Genomic DNA, 22,373 nt, shown 5'->3' with positions numbered 1-22,373 from the left:
GAACACTGACTTTGAAAATGATAATTGTTTCTTTGGGATAAGTGATGATCAGATTATTAATTCATACCCAAACTAACATTTTATGAATACTGATTTTCATTTTCAAACAGTGGAAGAATTTTATGTTACTCTGAATACATCCCAACATGATTTAAATAATACCCCAAGGAATAAATCACATTTAATTATTTCTTCAGGACAGCCTATTTTGGCATTACAAGTTTAGCTCCTTATTCTGTATAACAGGGAATAGTCAATTTGTTAGTTTTTTGTTGCCGTTATTTCCAAAACTTTTATTAATGCTGATTCTTCAAGTTCAGAGAACCAAGGAAATGCACACTTTTACACGTACGTTTAAGGTAAAGGGGTATATGCAGCTACATGCCACATAGACTGTCATGTAAAGTGTCCCATCCCTGACACTGAGCTCACAAGCTGTGCCCTGTACCATCACCCACACCACCTCCCCTTCTATTTTTTTATGCCTTTCGGTCATTCATTCACTCTCCCAGATCTCTGGATTCAAATTCTGAAGACACTTTTAAATTATCTCTTTCTTTCCATCACTCTATTGCGTGCAAGTCTTTGGATGAGTCCTTTACAATGTTTCTTATACCAGCCCTGTAACATCAATTGGCTTTGCTATCCTCCTAGGTTAGGCTCATATTAATCTATGGTATATCAATATATTTTTCATTCTTCATATTCTTTTGCACTCATCAACACATTGCTTACAAAATGTCAGTCTCTGCCCTGCCTGGATAAGGTGCACTCTTTATTATGACAATCAACTCTCCATAGCACCACTCTCTCAACTTTATTTCTTCTTGATTACTTTGTGACTATATACTCCATACTATTTTTCAACATCTCCTATATACATCATATAAATTTCTGCCTCTGACCCTTCTAATGCAGTTTTCAGATATAACTAAGCTTTACCATTATCAACATAACTAAGTTGCACCATTATCTTAAAGACTACAACTATGTTGTTACATGAACCATTCCAGAGCTGAAAGAGCATAAAGTCCGGGTATAGATATTTTTATAAGAACAGCATTTGAAGCATAGTAAAGATGCATCACTTTTGGGGAACTATTTGGGATTGAAGCTAGGGGCTTCACACTGTATTACATGCCAAGGCCATCCCAAGCTAGGTTCAAACTTGTTATTCCCCTGCCTCAGCCTCCTAGAATGGTGGGATTACAGGTGCATGGCACCATACCTAGTTAAGACCCTTCATGTGGATGAATGTGGCCTTCAGTAACAGAAATGCTCATCAGTGATGTATAGCAAAACATACATGTTTCATACTTGTAGGTGCTTTCAAGAAGAAAACATGGGTTATTAAGTAATATGCAAATTACTAATAATATAAGCTTGATTCACACCAGAGTGATCTCAATAATCTCTAAATGTTGCTAATTTCCAGAAGCCTTCTGAAATAAATGAAAACTACCACTTAAATATGTACTTTCTAGTTGCCAAATGCAAGGATGGGTTCCTATTTTATTTCTCATTTTCCTTAGTGTATTGTTGAAAAGTGATATTCATACCCATTAGACAAATGTAAGAGGAATTGTTGCAGTTATATATAACACATCAACACCTGCTTGTTTCTTCTCATTAAAAATGTGATATGTACTGAGATCTGCTTGCATTTGAAAGGGTGAAAATGCGTATCAAAAGCAAATCGAAGACTTTGTAAAAGAGCAGTGGTGCAAACCTGAGAGTATCACTTCTGGAAGATGATGTATTGAAATCTGTCCTTTCTGTGAATTTTTGTGTGCAGACTCTTTAACTGGTGAAGGCTCCCTCTCCTAACCTGATGGGTTTTTAATGGATGTGTTGGGAAATCAGGTATAGGGCTTTCATTTATGCAACCTTTCTAGTGAAAGGTGAATAATGAGAGTATTCAACAAACATCTTTTTGACTGCCACATCTTATTTTGTATCATTGCAGGATTCATTTAAAGGAGGCTGGGTTCTGTTTTGGTATGTCAAATTTGCAAAAGACTCAATGTCTCCAGGTATCCAAAACCTACTTGGGATTTTCAGGATGATGCAGCTGAACAAATGAAGTTGTTCCCAGCAGCAAAAAGAGAATGTCAAAAGTTTTCAGGGAGTTTTACATTTTTAAAATAAAATCTGTAGTTCATATTAAGACAAATAATATGTATATGTGTACTATAGTAGAACAGATTTAAAACAGTATTTAAAAATATTAGTTATCTTGCTTACACAAAGAGAAACAGATCAGTGATTACTGACATAGGTCATTCATGACACATTTTCATGCTTGAATTATGTTTGATCAAATCAGAATATTTTTCATTTTAATCAATACAGAATTTTTACACATTGTTTGGTCCAATTGGCTCCTTTCAAACATCATGATGGGATCTATGATTGGATTATAGCTAATACTGCCCTTAGAAGGATGTTACATGAGTTAGCTGGTTCATCCTTTTTCTTACGCTTCTAGATAATGTAAACATTTCTTTCCCGTTACCTTATTTTCTCTTGTTTATAAAGTGTTCAAGAGTATGGGCTAGCTGAAAGTTCTGTTAGGAAATTTTTAGAAGTACCATAAGGCACAGGCAATATTTTGTATTAGGAAAAGTCAGAGGAGGCAAGCTAACCACTGAAACAAACAACCTTAAATCTGAGCAACACTACACTATAAAGGTGGTTTCCTGCTCATGTGAGAGTGTAAAGACATGCTTGGTCATCAATCAGGAATTAGGTTCTTCCACATGGAGTTTCCCCTTAGGGTCTTGAAGACTTTTCCAGTCAACCAGTAGATGGAGAAAGAGTCAGGATAAGAATCACTTGGTTAGTTTTTGTGCACCAAGACATTGACCAGAAATCACTCTGTGATGTTGACCACAATTGACTGCAAGGGAGCCTGAGAAATACAGTCTAACTGTGTGACCAGGAAAAAAGGGGAAGCCATTTGGTAGATAACTGAAAATGTTACATGAATTGAGAGGACAGTTTCTGAACTGCAAAGCAAAACTCAAGGATACCAATAAAAACCCAAGTCCAAAATTGCAGCCTTCTCTGAAAGCCTGTGTAGGATGAATATTCATTGAACTACTTGGTCAGAGAGAGACAGAGACAGAGCGATGAAGTTTTCTCCCACAAAATACTGGATCCTGTTAATGAGAGGATCACAAAGTATCAAGGTATACCTTCATTTTCACCCTCCATTTTCTCTTTGATTGATAACCACATTTACAGTGTCCTTGAGCTCTCAAGGCTTAAGGCAGTATTAATCTTGAGTGTGAAGATATCTGTCCCACAAGCCAAGATTCCTAGAGGATCAACCATATAATTAAAACATTTCCAAAATAAGAATCATGTTATATTCATAGTAACAAGTAAGGCTGTACCAGAAGCCATAGAGCTATAGGGAAAAAATAGGGGTCATTCTCCTTTAAATAAAATGTGGCATATATTCTACTAAAAATGAATTTTTTGAAATAATAGGTAAGCTGTCCTTGTTATTCATAAACATCTTATTTATGCATCTTCACTGTTGTGATAAATTAGCTGGGTTTGTTTTATATTTCCCTACAGTTTACTTTAAATAATCCTTCACAGTCGTTCACCACAAGACCACATAAGGTTCTTTTTTTAATACCTAGAATGCTGAAATAGCATTTTGAGCACAGACTGTAATGCATAACAAGTGTATTATTTCTTCTTGGGATTACCATGCAAAAACTTGTTCTTCTCACATTGTCTGTTTTTAGTTTAATTCTTTATAGCTGCTCTGTATTTTAAAGAGTGTTATTCTTTGACCTTTCAATGAGCTATCACTCCAACTTTCCCTCCCATACACACACCAGCATCCACATGTTAAAATAACTATGTCCAGAATTTTATTGCCATAAAATAGTACTCATTTAGCAGACATTATCAACACAGATCATAGCCCACCCTCAACCCCACTGTAATCCTCTCTAGTTTTTCCATTAAACCCACTAATTCTCTGCAGAGGCATCATTTATTCTACCCACCCATCCTACAAAGTTCATGAATACTGAATGTCAGGGACAGAGCTTTGCTGCTAAGGAAAAAAGCCTAAGTGGTGATTTCCAGTTCTTACATACCACCGCCATCACTATCAACACACACATGCCCTGCTTCAATCATAGTCATATAACAACGCACCTGTCAAAGGAAAGGTATTTAACTTAGTGGTGTGGTGTCTTTCATTAGGTATGTCCTCTTATGCTGCAGACCTCACTGACACTGAAAAGCACAAAAATATAAAAGTGATTATTCTTTTTACTTACTCCCTATGGTGAATATAATCATTATATACTCTAAACAATTCCTAATAAAAGTTAGAGAAATGTATCAAGTACTTATTCATCTTTTAAATTTTGTCCACGAATGGTACAGAGAATTATTTAAAATCATGTATTCAGATAACTATGTTGAGTGCAAACTTAGTGAAGGTGACCATAAGAAATCTGAGTTCACAGTCAAGTTGGAAGAGACATCATATTATGAGTCATGGTGAAATGTGGTGAAGGTGGTGAGCGCAGGTGCAGATTGCTCCATCAGGACACAATACTACCTCACACCTCTCTGCTTTCCCCTACTTTTCCCTCTGCCCCAAGGACAATTTCCCCTATCTTCCTAAAGCACTAGGCGAATGGTGGGTTATATCCTGTAGTTAAACATCCTTATTCATGTCCTATCTTTGCAGGGAGAAGTACCTCCTCCTTTTTATCTATACTAATCTTTCTGCATATTCTAAAATATCCACATTATCACATTGGATCCTAACCATTGGTTTATGTCTCCTTTCTATGTTAATCCTTGGATCTGGGATCACTTGATACTCAATTTTACGTCACTGGTGCACAGTGCCTAGAAAATAGCTCTCAAATGTACAAGAGCATTAAATATAAATTTTATATTTATATATTTATAGATCTTACATAATGTGTGCTAAATATATTTTTATGTATATATTTACAAATCCATATATATATTAAATATATTTGCATCTCAAATAACTTCTTAGCTAAATAACAAATTTTTCAGGAAAAAAAATGGAATATTTATAGAAGAGGTAATATTTGGAAGGAAAGGAGGAGAAATGAGAACAGAACAGAATGGGGAATGAGAACAGTGTATATATGCAGAGGCACAAAGAAATGGGACACATAGGGCAAAGAATGAGGATTTTAGAATTTCACAAACATGTTAGGCAATAGGAAACATTCATCAGTGAGATAGCTAATAAAAATTTTCATAAAGCAACACCTACAGAGAGATCTTATTTCTAAGCATTTGCTTTTAATATTTCTTTCTTATTTAAAATAGACTTTATTTTTTAAAATAATTTTGGTTTACAGAAAAACTGAGTAAAAGGCACTGAGAGATTTCACATCTCCTATGCTCCTAAACAGAGCTTCCCCATTATCAACATCCCCCACCAGAATGGTACATTTGTTACAACTGATGGATCCACACTGACACCCCATTATCACTCCGTCCATGGTTTACATTAGGGTTCACTGTTGCTGCTGTGTGTGGAGAGTGACATGTATCCACTACTGCAGTATACAGAATAATTACACAGACATAAAAATCCTGTGTTCCACATATTCATCCCTGTCTCTAGTTGCCCTAATTTATTTACTGTCTCCACAGCTTTGTCTTTTCTAGAATGTCATACCGTGGCAAGCATATAGTATGTAGTCTTTTCAGACTGGCTTCTTTCACCTAATAATATTTAAATACTCTTCATTTCTATTCAAGTGCTAATAGCTTTTTGTTTTTGGTGCTCAATAATATTCCCTTGCTTGGATGTACCACAGTTTATCCATTCACTTCCAAGGACATCTATCTTGGTTGCTTCCAAGCTTTGGCAATCATGAATAAAGCTGCTATAAACACCCATGTGCAGGTTTTTATGTAGACATAAGTTTTCAACTCCTTTGGCTAAATACCAGAGTATGATTTCTGGAACATGTGATAAAATTATGTTTAGCTTTGTAGGAAACCACCAAACTGTTTTCCAAAGTAGATGTACCCTTTCACATTCCCACCAGCAGGGAATGAGTTTTCTTATTATTTCCATATCCTTACCAAAATCCAGTATTGCCAGAGTTTTAAATTTTGGACATATTAATAGGTATGTGGTGATTCCTTAACTAGAGTCACTGGACCCATTGAAATCTGAAAACTTTTCCACAGAAAATGAGAATATTTTTATGAGCATGTACTGTTGTTATTTTGGATTCTTAGACAACTTAAGTCACCTAAGGAATCCATAAAACAATCTTGCTTGGCTTTTGCCTTATCGGTATTGAGAATTATGAAAGGTTGTGAAACCATCTTTGGTTTCAGAGTAAATCTAGTAAACTAGTTCAAAATTCAGTTAAGGCACAAGGAGCCAGAAATCAGATCATTAGTTGAATCAGGGCAATAACTCAATGGAATCATTTGGTCCAAAATTTTTAGAATCATAATCATGTTTGGCTACAGATACGTTGCGTCGTTTTATCCCTGTGACTCTAATCCGTTTCTAAATCTCTACCTCTATCTTTGCTCACAAGGAGTAGGAAAGTCCCCTGGATGTGGTAAGTAAAGATTTCCTTGATGAGGACCTGAGGCTGTTGGGAAACAGCTGGTGAGGAACTAACGCCATTAGCCCTGCTGAGTGAGCTGCTGTGCATGTGGGTCCTCCTGCTCTAGCAAGCCTCAAAATAATGATAGCCTTTGTGGGAATATTACCTGTGACCTCTTGAGATTTTCTAAGTGGGAACCACTCATGTGAACTGCTTCCCAAATCCTAACCTGCAAAACGAAGATAAGTGTTTATTATTTTAATCTATTAAGTTTTGAGGTGATTTGTTATACCACAATCATAGTTAACAAGACCACAATATTCTTTGCTTTTTGCTCTTTACCCTGATGCTTTCTTAGAATTATTTCAACATCATGATCCAGGCAGCCATCACCATTCCACTGACGTTGGCTGTTGGCTGGGGATGGAACTTGTTTGACTGTCTGTCTTGTACAGAAGTCCAAAGTTGCTTACCCATATTTTATACCATTATTTGCTAAAGATGAGGTTGCCTTGCCACTGGAATATTTTCCCCACTGGAACTTTACCCCACTTATCACTTGCCTATCAGAATTTTAGAAACCTGCAAATATATCAACCTAGAAGACAGTAGCTGAAGAAGCCACAGAGCCAGGGTTAAACAAAATCTAGTTGATAAGAACAGAGAAATTCTTGTGGTTCAGTCCATCACAGGAGGAGATCATAGAGAAGGATGGAATTGAAATCTTGTGAAAAGTTTTGTGCATTTTTCTGGAGTGCACTACTCATCTTTTACAGAAATCACTAACCCTAAGAACTCCAACCCCAAGTCACATTCTAAATGTCATCTGGTCTAGCATTCTATCTCCAGTACCATGGGTCATGGGAAAGTATGGCTGGGTATGAAATCAGAATATGGCACTATACTCAGAAACTTAAGAAATTTTTTGCCCTTCATGTCCTGATGTGTAATGTATTTTTCATAACTTTATGTGAACTTTTTGCGAGACCACTTACTGTTTCCCCCTTCACTCTACCTTAAGTTAACATCTTCTATAAGGTAAAGAATTCTCTAAGGCAAGAGTAGTTGTGCAGGAAGATTAAATAGAATATTGTTCCATGTGGGACTTCCTAGGAATAAGTGTAGAATGTCCTTTTCTGAAATTTTTATGTTTGCTTCCAAAAATTTCTTTCTTTATTGAGCTCATTATTATAGATAGTTTTCAAGCAAATTCATAGAGGGTCATGAGGATGAGGAAAGCATGAAAACTCATTTGCTATTATGATTTCTAAATTTCTGTAAGGGAAAGCAGTCTCCATACATTATAGAAACATGCAGAAATTTCATGAATTCAATAAAAATTCAAAACAATGAATTTATTCATTGAACGAACCTTTGAATAGCAATTTAATATTACACAATAGATACATCTTTGCATTCAATAAAAATTTAATGATTTTAGCTGATTAAATTAAGGAGCAGAGAAATAGAAAGTGTGGAGGCTTTTAACAGATGTTTCTGTAGGAGCAGAAGATAATAGAGAGGGGAAAAGGAGAAAAAGAAAATGTTTGTGGTACACTGGGAAACACTGTGAGTGGATCTGCATTAAGGGACAGTACACAGAATCCTGATAAGACCTTTAGATAAAAGGTCTTATATGTAGTAAAGAGAAAGATGATCTTTATTCACACAATTTAGTTTGGAATAAGTGAGAAGAACCTTTAAATTATGAATCTTGCAGCAACAAAATTCACTAAGGCAGTTTCTTAAAGCCCCGGAGAAATCATGATTTTCATCTTCAAGTCGACATTGGCTTTGAATACCAGCCTTAGAGAGCGTGAAGTTTCCTCTGTTCTCTCATTCCTCCCTCTAGCCATCCAATGCTGGAAACCTTTTCATTTCAAACACCAATTGAGTATGTTTGCCAGGGAGAAAGTTTTTACGAGGTTCACTTCTTCTTTTTCTTTCTGATGAAGAAAGTTGGAGTCAGACCTCTGGCCAATAGGAGAGCACTGATGAGTCCCTACATTGCCCAGCACATGAAATATTTATGCTTAAAGAAAGTTAGACTAAGTAGTCAGCAGAGTATTTTGCAGCATAGAAGTCAAGGACCTTTCTAAAAGAGTAGAGAATGTTCACAAAAGCTCCTCTTTATAAATTGAAAAATAAACCATGGTATCCATAGTGGAAGACTGCTTGATGCTCCTTTGACTGGTCCATGGCCATGAGCCTTCTTAAATCACAGTTTGCTTGAGGACCAGGAAAATCTTGTCAGGTGAGCTCTTCATTTAGTTACTTTATCTTCCCACTATCAAAGACATCCATTTCTGGATGGGAGGGGCAAATTTTAAATAGCAGACAAGAATGCCCTTCCTAGGAAATGGAGTCATACACACCTTGGTCCTCAGAATCACCTTGGGTGCAAGATTTTAGCAGAGGCTTTTGCTTCACTTCCTCAACATCATTTGAAATTGTGGAAAGAGGAGCTGAGCTTTGATGCTGAAGACACTCAAAGGAAAGCAAAGGACAAGGGGAAAAGCACAATGAGTGTAGCGTGGCTGACCCTGGACAATGCTTGACTGGTCCTCCCAGCCCAGCCTTGTATCCATGGCCTCTCCATCAGCAGCAAGGGGGCAGGAAGGGCTTTCCTTTTAGTTGAAAGCAGAGGGTGAGCTGAGCAGGCGGTTCAGAGGGTCATTAGAAAGCATCAAAGGAGGCAGCCTCATGATGGTAATAAGACAGCTGTGAGGAAATAAAGTGGGCATTGATCTGCACTATCGAGTGTGACATTTTAACCGAAGCTAAAAGCCAAGAGCAAATCTAGCTCTCTTATTCATCTGCCTGCCTGTTTTAGTAAATTGTCTTCCCCCTCCCCCCCAACCCCTGGCCTCAGAGGTCACTTCATATTAGCTGGCTTGTTAATACTGAGGCAATCAATACTTAATCAACAAGTAATGGGATTTTGCAGTCATCCTGTATGATCTTTCAATAAAGCCCCGAATCCATCTCGGCCCATTCCAAGCCTGACGAAAGGTGTGCAGTTGCAGCAGACCCTTGATGTGATGGTCTGATGCTCTTCGGCTGATCTGCATCTTATTAAGACGCCAGGCAGCCACTGTCCTTCACCCCTTTGCTTCCTGATCCTCACAGAGCACAACATGGCATGGAATTGAGACATCCAAGATTTTATGTGCATCAGTAACAAAATTCAGAGTTCTTTACTGCACAGGGTTTAGAACTTTTCTTTAGCATTATATAATTAAAAAGGAATAAGTAAAGGATTGGGAAAGGAAGAGTAGCAGCAAAAAGGGAAATTTTTAAAAAGGAAAATGGTTGTTTTAATATATGATATGAAGCCAGAGAGTTGGAATCCCCTTTTTCCCAATTATTGAACACTGGGCTGTCCAACCTCTTTACTGAACTGGTTCACTGAATGATGAGAAGAGATACAGAGGTTGGCATTATCTCTGGACATCCAAAGGGGCTTTTGAGGGACTCATCTGGATACTGTTATTTGGAAGGAAATTGGTTTTGTGACCCAGGACTTAGTTTCCAGTACTTTCATGATAGTTTCAATATAGGTGTTGTCTACCTGTAATACTGCAATAGCCTGTTGTAGGTAGTATGATAAGGGAGAGGGGGACTCCCAAAAGAGTGCTTTGCTCTCATTATGACCCAGTCTCCCAAAGCAGATTTCCTTTGGTGAATTAACCCTTTGCTATTGACTGACCTTTCCACTTCGGGGCTTGGACAGTGGATCAGGACAGTGTTTGATTCAATGCTGACAATTAGAGCTATCAAAAATTCATGAGCAATGAATTAAACTAACTTGTAAATATAACTTATCAGGCAATTGTGCAAGCAAAATCCTCAGAAGTTATCTTTTCCCGAAAGAAAAGAAGCTGTTTTATGAAAAGAGTGATGATCACAATTAGATCAAGGGAAATTAGGAGATGATGTGAACATGTAATAGCAGTAGGACCTGGGACAGTGATGTATGCAGCTCCACATGGGTAATACTTGTTCTTCTTCATTCACAACAGAACATACTACGTAGGTGAATAGCCTATTCACCACATGCATTATTGTATGACAATCTAATAAAGTGAGTTTTATCAGTATCTTTTTGTACAGATTTAGAAAGTGGTTTATGTGTACCCAGGGCCATGTACCTAGCATACAGAGAGCAGAGATCTGAATCCACACAAAGCAAGCTCAGAGCTGCATTATAAACCACTAAGTCATATTGTAATTGCCATTTACTAGCTGTATGACATTGTGCATTTACTAGTTTAAAATCTTTCAGCCTCAGTTCCCTCATAAGTAAAATGGAAATAATAATGTCTATGCTTTTGGGCTGAGAATTAAATGAATTACACATTTAATGACCTATTTATAGGCTTTGGCTTGAATACTTTCTAAACATTAGTTACTGTTACGGGGTCATTATGACATTTTCATTCCCATATCAGCTTGATGAGTTATCTTTTCTCTTGGACTCTTCTTGGATAGGCTCTGCTGACATTTCCTCAAATACACTACCTTGTTTAAGTCAAAGGGTGACCTTCTGATATGCCAAATGATAAAGCCTTTCTTTAGTGATATTTATAACCTCAATCATGTAATAAAATATTGTAGGAGGCATAGGCGCTTTTTAAAAATCTCTTTGATGATTGTTTACTTCTTGGAAGTAAATATAAATTTCCAGATAGTCTGGTAGAAGTTCTGAGTAGCAAAATACTATGTAAAAAATGTTATGGTTTCCCCCTAGAATTGCTATGGCTGTATATTGGTTAGAATTCTCCAAAGAAACAAAACCAGCAGGTATCTGAGAAGATTTATTATGGGAGTTGATTCAAACAAGTATGGAGGCTGAGAAACTCATAATATGCCATCTCTTTACCCAGAGACCTAGGAAAATTGTGGTATAATTCAATCTGAATCCAAAGATCTGAGAACTTGAAGGACCACTGGTGGTAAGACTCCAAGTCTAAAGACCCAAAAACTTCGGGTTACATCTGAAGGCAGGAGAAGATGGATCTCACAGTTCCAGTAAAAAGAAGTGAATTTGCTGTTTTCTCACCTTTTTGTGCATTTAGGTGCTCAAGGGATTGGATAATGCTTGCCTACATTAGTAAGTATGATTTCTCTTACTCAGTCTGCTTATTTAAATACTAACAACCTCTTGGAAAAACACCCTTCATAGATACATATAAATGTTTTACTAGCTATATGGGCATCACTTAGTTCACTTGATATAAAATAACCCTCACCACTAGCTTTTGGCTCCATTGATTTCCTCTTGAAGGTATGCCTTGTCAAGAAGAACAGAATGCTCTGGTATATTTCCAGATGGTTCCTTCCCCTTTCCTTTGCCTGAACTCCAGATTCTAATTTCACTGATTTTTGCTCTACTTGGATTATTTCTTTTCTTCTGCTTATTTGGATTTAATATGACTAATTTGGCCTTATATTTTTAAATTCTTGGTCTGATTATTCCAACATTCCTGCCATATAGACCTTAGTTATAATGATTGTTCAGTCTCTTCAGATTATTTTTCTACCTTTTAGTATGCCTTGTAATTTCTTTGCTGAAAGACAGAGTTGCACTAGGTGAAAGAATTGTGCTAAATAGGCTTTTAGTTGTGAAGTGGTAAGGTATATGGAGAGCAGACACATTCTGTATAGCCATGACTAAGACTAATCTTTTGTTGAGCTTGAGCCAATGGACTGTAAATTTCACTGGTTCATCTTAATAGTATCCCCTCATGTTGGGCAAAATGAATAGATAAAAACAGAATTGGGAAAATATCCCTTCCCAAGAGTTATTCAGGAATTGATAAAGCCCCAGCAGAGTAGGGCCTGATAAAACTTTCTCTTAAAGACAGATCTTGTTCAGAAGAACAGAATGCTCTGGTATATTTCCAGGTGGTTCCTTTCCTCCTTCTCCTAGCAGAAGCACTAAAGAATTTTTCTCTGATAGTCACAGTGAGGACCTAGTAAGTAGAGCTTCTGGAGTGAAACTCAAAGAAGCATAAAGGTTGCCCTATTACAGGGCATTTCTAAGGTATTTTTTGTTTGTTTTCTTTTTAATATCTTCCAGTAGATGATTTCTTATTGTGATGAGGGTGATTGACATGAGAACTACACTTTTTACAGGTTTTTAAGTGTGTAATACAGTATTTTTAACTCTAGACACAATGTTGTACTGCAGGTCTTTACAATTCATTCATCTTGCATAAGTGAAAACTGAAATTTTATACCCAGTGAACAGTATCTTTTGTTTCACAGTTTCCCACAAGCCTCCCAAACCAACATTTTCCCCTTTGTTTCTGTAAGTTTGATTATTTTAGATACTTCATTGTATTAGTCAGCTTTTTCATCACTGGGACGAAAACCTAATACCACAATTTAAAGGAAATCTTTATTTCAGGTCACACTTTCAGTGGTTTCACTCTGTGGTTGATGGGTTCCAAGGCAGGAACAGCATGGTGAAAGTGCATGGTAGAGGAAAAATGCTCACCCCATGGCAGCCAAGAAACAGAAAGAGAAGGGAGGAGCTAGGGACAAGAATACATTCTTCCTTGTATGCCTCAAGTGACCTTCCCGTTATAGCCAGGCCCCATTTCCTAAGAGCACATTCAGCTATGAACTCATCAGTGGACTAATCTAATAATGAGTATAGAACCCCCATAATCTAGTCACTTTCCAAACACAGGAGGCTCTTGGGGGCATATTTTAGATCAGTGATGGCGAATCTTTTATTAGAGCTTTCAATGATATAAACAGCCCACTATGGCATGTGTGCCAGAGGTTCGCCATCACTGTTTTAGGTCTAACCCATAATATCCATATAAGAGAAATCCAAGTACTTGTCCTCTTAGAGTCATAATTTTAGAGTTGATCACCATGAGCTTGGAGGCAATTCCTCAGTTACTGTTTAGGTTTTGCTACCCATGTGGAGGCTTTTGCTCTATTAACTTGTATTTTTTGTATCCATTTATCTAACTCTCCAATTTTTGAGGAATGTGCCTTGAGACCTCATTTCTGTGTTTCAATTTGTTCAGCTTTTTACTTATGTCAGGATGCATGGCAACTTCTAAGATGCTATGTGCCAGACAGGAAACTGGAAGTTCAATAATAGTATTTTTAGTTGTATTATTTTAGAATTATTATAAACCACATGATTAACTTGTTTATTACCTTATTTTACAGATGAAGAAACAGAATTTACACAAAATTGTGCATACATGTACATGAGACAATGATTTTTCAGGATGATCAGTCCTGGTAGGTATGGAAAGAAAAAAGGAATATTTTCATCCTCGATTCAGTGTTGGTATTTCAAGTTGAGCTGCACTGTGCATGGAACTAGAAATGTGAAGAAAGCCCAGGGTTTCAATGACAATCTGGGGTCTTTCTCAACACCAGTATCACCAACATTCTTCTCTTCTGCCCTGTTTGACAGCACTGTAATTGTCTTCTAATTCCCTAATCCTTACAGGATTAGTTTAAGGATTAGTTCCTTACAGAAAACAGTTTCTTTTTTCAAACTCTGACCTGCCTCTCATATCTTGGTGTTGATATTATTAGAATCCAAAGATTTGACACATACAACTGTAGGGGAAGGTGACCTTGGAATCATCTGTCTTTTGGAATGTCTGAATTCTTTCAAGACAGTGGACCAGAGGCCAGTGACTACTCTGTTCCTCAAGAGAAAAGTCAAGCTTATTTCTCACTCTTCCAAGAGAAAATATCAAATCAACATCCAACTGTGTCCTCCATGCCTCTCCTCTTCTCCTAGAAGACCTCATGAGCACTAATAAGTTTGTCCCTTGGGTAACTACATTAAAAAGATTACTCAAAAGAAGGAAATAAAGGGAAGTTCTAAGATGACCTTAAGGAGACCCTAAAACCAATACATTTAGCTTGATTCTTTGGGCGTGTTGTCTAGAGGCCATCAATGACTTTTCTGGCTTATCAATAACTTACAAGAAACATGATTCTTAGTTTTCCAGAGACACTGGTGCAGATCTATCTCCATCTCTCACCTGCTCTCATTAGATTAAGCCGATAGATGGCCTGCTTCAGTGTACTTCTTCCCCCTCTGGTTTATATTTGGGTAATGGGGGCCAACAGAAGATCTACAGGCAAGACAAGAATGTGTTTTCTGGGTGTGGTTTGCATGCCTGTAGTCCTTCCTCGTACTCATGAGTCTGAGGCAGGAGGATTGCAGCAAGTTTAAGGCCAGCCTGGGCTACACAGTGAGTTCAAGGCCAGCTTGGATGGTAGAACAAGACATTGTCTCAAAAGCATAAAAAAAGAAGACATTGGATTTATTCTTTCAGATCCCTCCCTGCTGGGTCATTGTGGGTTGATGTATTTCTGTACTGAAGTCTACAACTCATGCCCAGCTAATGCCAGACTCACTAGATTTTGTAACAACTATTTCTCTTTTTGTCCATTTAGACCTGGGAGTGTGATAGCTCACAATCATTGCCATTTCCAGAGTCCTACATAAACCCTTAAATTTCCTATAACTTTACCTTTTGAATTTTTCCCTATATTAAGCTTTTAAATGTTACTCTATTTGATTGTGCTAGCTCTGACCCTGAAAGATAACAACACAATGCTGAGAAGAAAACAATGCCTCAAGATTTTAAATAAAATCCAAATTTTGTAGGACTTTCAAAAAAACAAAGCTATACTACTCTGTAGATTACCTTCTAACTTGACAGAACTCTGAGAAGTAAGCTATAAGTAGAATGTATGTTTATATTTTGGAAGGAGATGGTGGTAAACTTAGAAATTAGGATGAGCATCACATGTGAAAATAAATGAAGCTATGAATGGCATACTTCTCTAGTGATTATGATAAATTGCTAACAACCCAACTTAGCACACCCATTTGCGGTAATCATTATTTTGCTGACTTGGCTCTATGTCTGGATTACATTTCAATAGTGAATGCAAAGCCTATAAGCATTTAAGGCTTTTTTTTTTTTTTTTTTTTTTTTTTTTGCTAAACATCTTCCTATTCACAGGGAACCTAAATCCAGAATCAAAATGTCCCAATGCTTATGTGAACATTAAAGATGTTTGATGTATGATTTAATTCTTAAATGCTGTCAAATGTCTTTTGGACCAGTCACTAAAGCTGGTTACAACTGCAACCATGTACAAAAATGGAGGAGGAGGGACCAGGAGATGGTGAGAGGGGAGGGAGGGAAGGGAAAGTGATGAAAAGTGAATGAGAAAGTAGGCTAAAGTAGGAACTCTATACAAGGAATGTAAACATGTACTGAACTAAAATAAAAAGAAAAAATTCAAAAGAATTTATTTCAAAACTAAAACTATTAATCAATTGCCTTATTAACACAATAAGTCATATTTAGTGAGAATGCTTAGCCCAAGTCTGGACTCAGTTTCTGCTTCAGTACCATGTACATAAGAGTCTAATTCAACCACTTCCTGAATATCTAACTGAGAATCAGGTGAATTAGAAAGTTGTAGTATTATGATTCTCTCTCTTCCCTCATTGTCCGGTCTTGTGATTTAGGATATTCCATCATTAAATTTAAAAGCAAGCCTCAGCCTGGGAGTTCCAGTCTTGGATCTCTTTTATTATCCAGCTGGACTTTTTTTGAGCAAGTCACTTAACCTCTCTGAATTTCTGTTTCCTTACCTATAAAAAGTTATTTTCCGTGCTGAAGTGGTCTGGCCAGGCACCTCTAAATGCATCCTCTATCTCTTGAATGGTGCCTGGAATCTACCAGGCTATACATTTGAGCTATGCATTCTGAGCATGGATAGTCAGTCCCCCAAACACAATGATCTCCACCTGTGCTCTCCAGAAACCGAATTCATCTGCTGGCTTAATATCAGCTTGACCCGTCAAGTCCTTGTCTATGTTCCAGGCCAACTTTGATTTCATTTTCAGCTGAGTTGTCTATTTTTCTTTCATATGATAGTTTATAAAGCAAACTTGAAGGGATTCTAAATTGGTCTGGGCAGTGTTATTTTAGCAGGGGCCTTGAACTTCAATGGAAGGCCAATCATATATTCTGCATGTATTTCAAGAGAGATGACAGTCCACAGCTAATGCCTCAGAGCCCGCATTCCAAAGACACCTTTAACTGAGAGCGGCTCTGATGGAGAGAAGGGCAAGAAAAGGAAAATGAACATCTGGCAAGGCCAAGAGTGTTATGAGTCGTGTCCAATACCAAGCATGTCCTGATTAAGTATTTCATGCTTTCCCCAGTCAGACATCACCTAACTATCAGCTGTTCTCTTCAGCAGGGATAAATTCACCTTTACCAGAGGATGCATTAGCATGGGGTTAACAAGCTACATGAAAAGTTTATTTTCAACTGCTTGTATAATCCACCTCTCTCTTCCCCCTCCCTTTTTGCTCCTCTCACTCTCTTTGTCTTTCTTCACCTCTCTTTCCCAGCCCATCCCTATCATATATAGTAAACACAGACTTTACCTATAAGGACCAGGATAAAAATATTTTCTCTCCTTTAAAGCTATAGGTTGAAGGTGGTGACAAACTGACTCCCTGGCCATAAGAGCTTCTAGAACTGGCCAGGAGCCTGGCAGGACAAAAGACACTGCTGCCATAGTTCTTTAGGTTAGTATTTACATTATGTATCTCACCCCCCCCCTTATTCTTTACCATATAATATAGATTTATTTAGAAGATCATTTTCAAGTAACATATAACTTCACCTATTAAAACAATCTGATAATCTTTGTATTTTAATTTAACTTATATACTTACTGTGCATTTGCCCTTTTCATTGCATTTACTATGATTGTTGATATAGTTTGGGTTATTTCTACAATCACACCATGTTTACTGTTTACCAAACTTTTCCTCATTTTCCATTCCAACCCTCTGTTACACTGAAGAAATAGTTTATATTCATCTCCCATCCTCAGCTTATACACTTTTTCTCTGATGATCTGGACTGTATATATTGCATTTAATTTATTTAATGAGTGCCATTACTTTTTAAATATATTTACAAGGTTAAAAATTTTCAAACATATCTATAACAAACCTAGTTTTTCCTGCTTTGGTCCTAAATGCTAGAATGGTTTCAGCACAATTTAGCATTATGTGTTCTACTCTTTTTTACTTTATTGTGTGGAATCATAAATTTTCTTAATAAAGCCAAAAAGTTTACAGGATACAGTGGTGCCTCAGTTCATGAACTCAATTTGTTCCACAATTGTGGTCATCGCAAACTGAACTGGGTGAGAATTGATTCAAATTTCCCTTAAGGTCAACATTGATCCTAAACTTTGAATTTGATTTGGTTCTCATCCAACTTGGTTTGCAACCAAAATTGTGAGAAGAATCAACTTTGTGAACTAAGGTACCACTGTAATTAAAAAATGATTAATGCAAGCTTAAATTATTTGATAACTTCAGTGTTCGTGTTGTTCAGTTTAGTTTTTCTCCTAAACTTTTTTATTAAAGTTTTAAATTTTATTTATGTTTATTTTCAAATTATTTTTTCACAAGCAAATGTTTAGTCATTTTTTAAAAAAGAGCTTGTTTAAGGAAAAAAAACAGTCTTTGTATGTCTAAAAATGTATTTATTTTGTTCTTATTTTCAAAAGAAAATATAGTGATGCATAAAAGTCTAGGGTTACAGTTAATTTCCTTCTGGCCCACAATATTACTGGTGAATGACTGTTGTCAAAGACAAATCAATAACAAAAAAATAAAAGCTGCAGAAACCTGTCTGTCATCTCCTCTGAGTATCATGCCTCAACTTTGTGAAAGCTTTTAAGGTTATTTACTTATTGTATTAGAAGATATATGTTAATTCATGAAATTATGATTCTGTATGAAATAAGCATGATCTTTTTAAAAATTAGGGTTAGTAGTATTTATTTAATTGATAAAAATACTGATGAGCAAAAAACCCAAAATACTTCATAATCTTAAAATTCACTGCTATACATTTTTAACTGTATGTTAGTAAAATATTTCCAGTTTAAGAAATAACCATTTATAGCACATGTTTTGACAGCTTCAAAGGAGAAACATCAATAGATGTAGTCACTGAAACTTCAAGGAAAAGTCACAGAAGTATCAGACTTCAATTTCCTAATATTCTGTGTATTTCTTATATACACAGGATAATGCTATATGCATTTCATATTTTGAGAAAATGAATGGGCATCATAATGAGTAAATAATGAATGGTTGAATATATAAAAACATAAGCAGTGAACAAACAAATGACCACTTGTATGGACAAGCAAACTGCTACAAAGCACTCCCTACCATTCACCCTCCCATCTTCTTAATTCTGTGACCTGAGGTATTGATGTTTCCTGTTAAGTCTCTTAATGTTTATTACTATGTCTTAAAATGAAAGAGACTAGAGAGTTTAGAAGCAATGTATATCATCTATATCCAACTGGTCTGCAACAGGGATACTAAGAATATGCATTCAAGGAAAGACAGCCTTTTCAATAAATGGTGATAAGAAATTGGATATCCACCTGGAGAAGAATAAACCTAGAACCCTATCTCTAGCCATAACAAAATTCAACTTAAAATAAATTAAATACTTGAACATAAGGCCTGGAAATGAAAAATTGGGAAATACTTCAAGGAATTGGAATGGATTAAGAATATTTTGGAGTACAGGAAACAAAAGCAAAAAAGAGCATTTTTTAAAAGTATAGGAAACAAAAGCAAAAATAGACAATATTAGATCAAGCTACAGAGCTTTTGCACAGCAAAGAAAACAATAAACAGAATAAGATACAACCCACATAATGGGAGATTATATTGGCAAACTACATATCTTATAAGGGGTTATCTCAAAAATGTATAAGGGATACAAACAACTCAATAGTAATAAGTCAAATTATCCAATTAAAATGAACATTAGAACTAAACATATTTCTCAAAAGTAGTCATAACATGGTCAACAGATACTTGATAAATGCTCCATGTCTCTAATCATAGAGAAACGCAAATCAAAACCACAATGAGATATCACATCACTTCAGTTAGAATGTCTATTACCAAAAAGACTAGTGCTGGTGAGAATGTTGGAAGAAGGGAACCACTGCACACTATTGGTGTGAATATAAATTATTACAACTGTCAAGAAAAAGAGAAATAAAAAGAATAAAGATAGGAAATGAAGAAGTCAAATTGTCATTATTTGCAGATGACATGATACACTACATAGAAGACCCCAAGAACTCCACCAAAAGTTGTCTAGATTTAATAACCAAATTCATTAAAGTAGCTGGATACAAGGTCAACACATAAAAATCAATAGCTTCCCTCTGCACGAATGACAGACTCACTGAGAGAGAAATAGGGCAAATAATTCCTTTCACAATGGGATCCAAAAAACTGAAATACCTAGGAATCATCCTAATGAAAGAAATCAAAGACCTCTTCTCTGAAAACTGTAGCAATCTGAAAACAGAGATTGAAGATGTTATCAGAAAATGGAAAGATATCCCTTGCTCCTGGGTAGAAAGAATAAATATAATGAAAATGGTCATACTTCCAAAACTGCTATATAGATTCAGTGCCATCCCAATTGAAATTCCAGCAGCGTACTTCATGGACCTTGAGAAAACAATCCAAAAATTTGTTTGGAACAAGTAGAGAAATAGAATAGCAAAAGTAATTCTAAGCAATAGAGACATTGCAAGGGGTATCACAACCCCCAACTTGAAACTATACTACAAAGCTACTGTAATAAAAACAGCATGTTACTGGCAAAGAAATGGACCTGAGGACCAGTGGAACAGATTAGAAGACTCCAGACACACTCAGCCACCTCATCTTCAACAAAGGAGCCAAACACCCTCTCTGGAGGAAAGATAACCTCTTTAATAAATGGTGCTGGAAAAATTGGGTTTCAACTTTCCAAAGACTAAAACTAGACCTATATCTCTCACCATACACGAAACTAAAATCAAAATGGATTAAAGATCTAAATATTAAAACAGAAACACTGAACCAGCTGGAACAGAGGTTAGGGAGAACTCTTGAAGACATTGGTGTAGGAAAAGATTTTATGAACAAAACTTCAGTTGCCCAGGAACTACCACAAACAATCAACAAGTGGGATCTCTTCTTATTAAAAAGCTTCTAGGGCCAGGGATTTAGCTCAGTGGTTCCACCGCCTGCCTGGCAAGCGCAAGGATCTGCGTTTGATCTCTGGTACTGTGTTTGATCCCTGGTACCAAAAAGAAAGAAAGAAAAAGCTTTTGCACAGCAAGAGAAACTACCCACAGTGTGAAGAGACAACCCACAATGTGGGAAAAAATTTTCACCTGCTGTTCCTCAGACAAAGGTCTACTAACTAGAATCGATAAAGAACATTAAAAAAGCAGACCTCCCAAATTTAAAGACCCAAACCAAAATGGGCATCTGAAATGAACAGACATTTCTCAGACAAAGAAGTAGAAATAGCAAATAAACATATGAAATAATGTTCAACATCACTCGCCATTCAAGAGATGCAAATGAAAACAATGCTGAGATTCCACCTCACCCCAGGAAGAATGGCTGCTATCATGAAATCAACCAATAACAAATGCTGACGGGGCTGTGGGGAAAGAGGAACACTGCTCCTCTGCTGGTGGGAGTGTAGACTGGTCCAACCACTGTGGAAATCAGTATGGAGATACCTCAAAGAACTAGGACTGGAAGTCCCATTTGACCCCTCTATTCCACTGCTGGGGATCTTCCCCAAAGAATCATACCACAGTGATATATGTGTACCCATGTTCATAGCAGCACAGTTTGTAATAGCTAAAACTTGGAAACAGCCCAAATGCTCATCAACTGGAGACTGGATAAAGAAAATGTGTTTTTTTTTTTTATAAAATGGAGTACTACTCAGCCATCAGAAATGAGAAATTAGAGACATTTATATCTAAATGGATGCACATTGAGGTGATACTCTTAAGTGAAATAAATAGGACACACGTGTGAATACTGAATAGTTTCTCTATTCTTTCTATGAGAAACTGAAAGTGTAAATAAGGACTAACAGGTATAATAGATAATGTGAAATAGGAAGAAAAGGGGAAAAGGGGAAGGGGAAGTGGGAAGGGTAGGGGAAAGGAAAGAAGGGAATGGAATTAATATGAGAAAATGAAAAAATGGAAACAAATTTTGTATATAGCTAGGGATGGAGGAGTTGAAGGGAGGGCAGGGGAACAGGGCAAAAATAAGAACCAAGAGAGACTATGTAAAGGTGCAAATTTCCAAAGATGAATGTCATTATATTGTATACCTAAAATGTACCAATAAAATTAATTAAAAATAAAAATAAAACCATGTGTCAGCTAAAAAAAAACATAATTAAATCTCAAAAAATTAAAAATAGTACCACTGTATGATACCACAATCTAACTACTGCATAATATCCAAAGGAAATGAAACCAGTATGTTATAGCAAAATCTCCACTTCCATGTTTAGTACAATACTATTTACAATAGCACAGAAAAACAAATACTGAATGATCTCAATCATATGTAGAACCTCAAAAAGTTGATCTCATCGGAGTTGAAGTAGGATAGCAATTATCAGAGGCTGGGGGTAATAGAAAGGACAGAGGCCTGAGAAATGTTGGTTGATGGGTACTTATAGGTAGATAAGAGAAACAAGCTCTAGTGTCATTGCATTACACAGTACATTATTTTAGATAATGTCAATGTACTACATATTTGAAATAAACTACGAGAGGATTGTAAACATTTTTGCCTCAAAGAAATAATAAATGTTTGAA

The sequence above is a fragment of the Heterocephalus glaber genome, unplaced genomic scaffold (assembly GCF_053883595.1).
Source record: "Heterocephalus glaber isolate CG9 unplaced genomic scaffold, H.glaber_assembly_v1.0 deba00001457, whole genome shotgun sequence".
NCBI classification, from domain to species: Eukaryota; Metazoa; Chordata; class Mammalia; order Rodentia; family Bathyergidae; genus Heterocephalus; species Heterocephalus glaber.
This window is presented reverse-complemented; position numbering follows the sequence as displayed.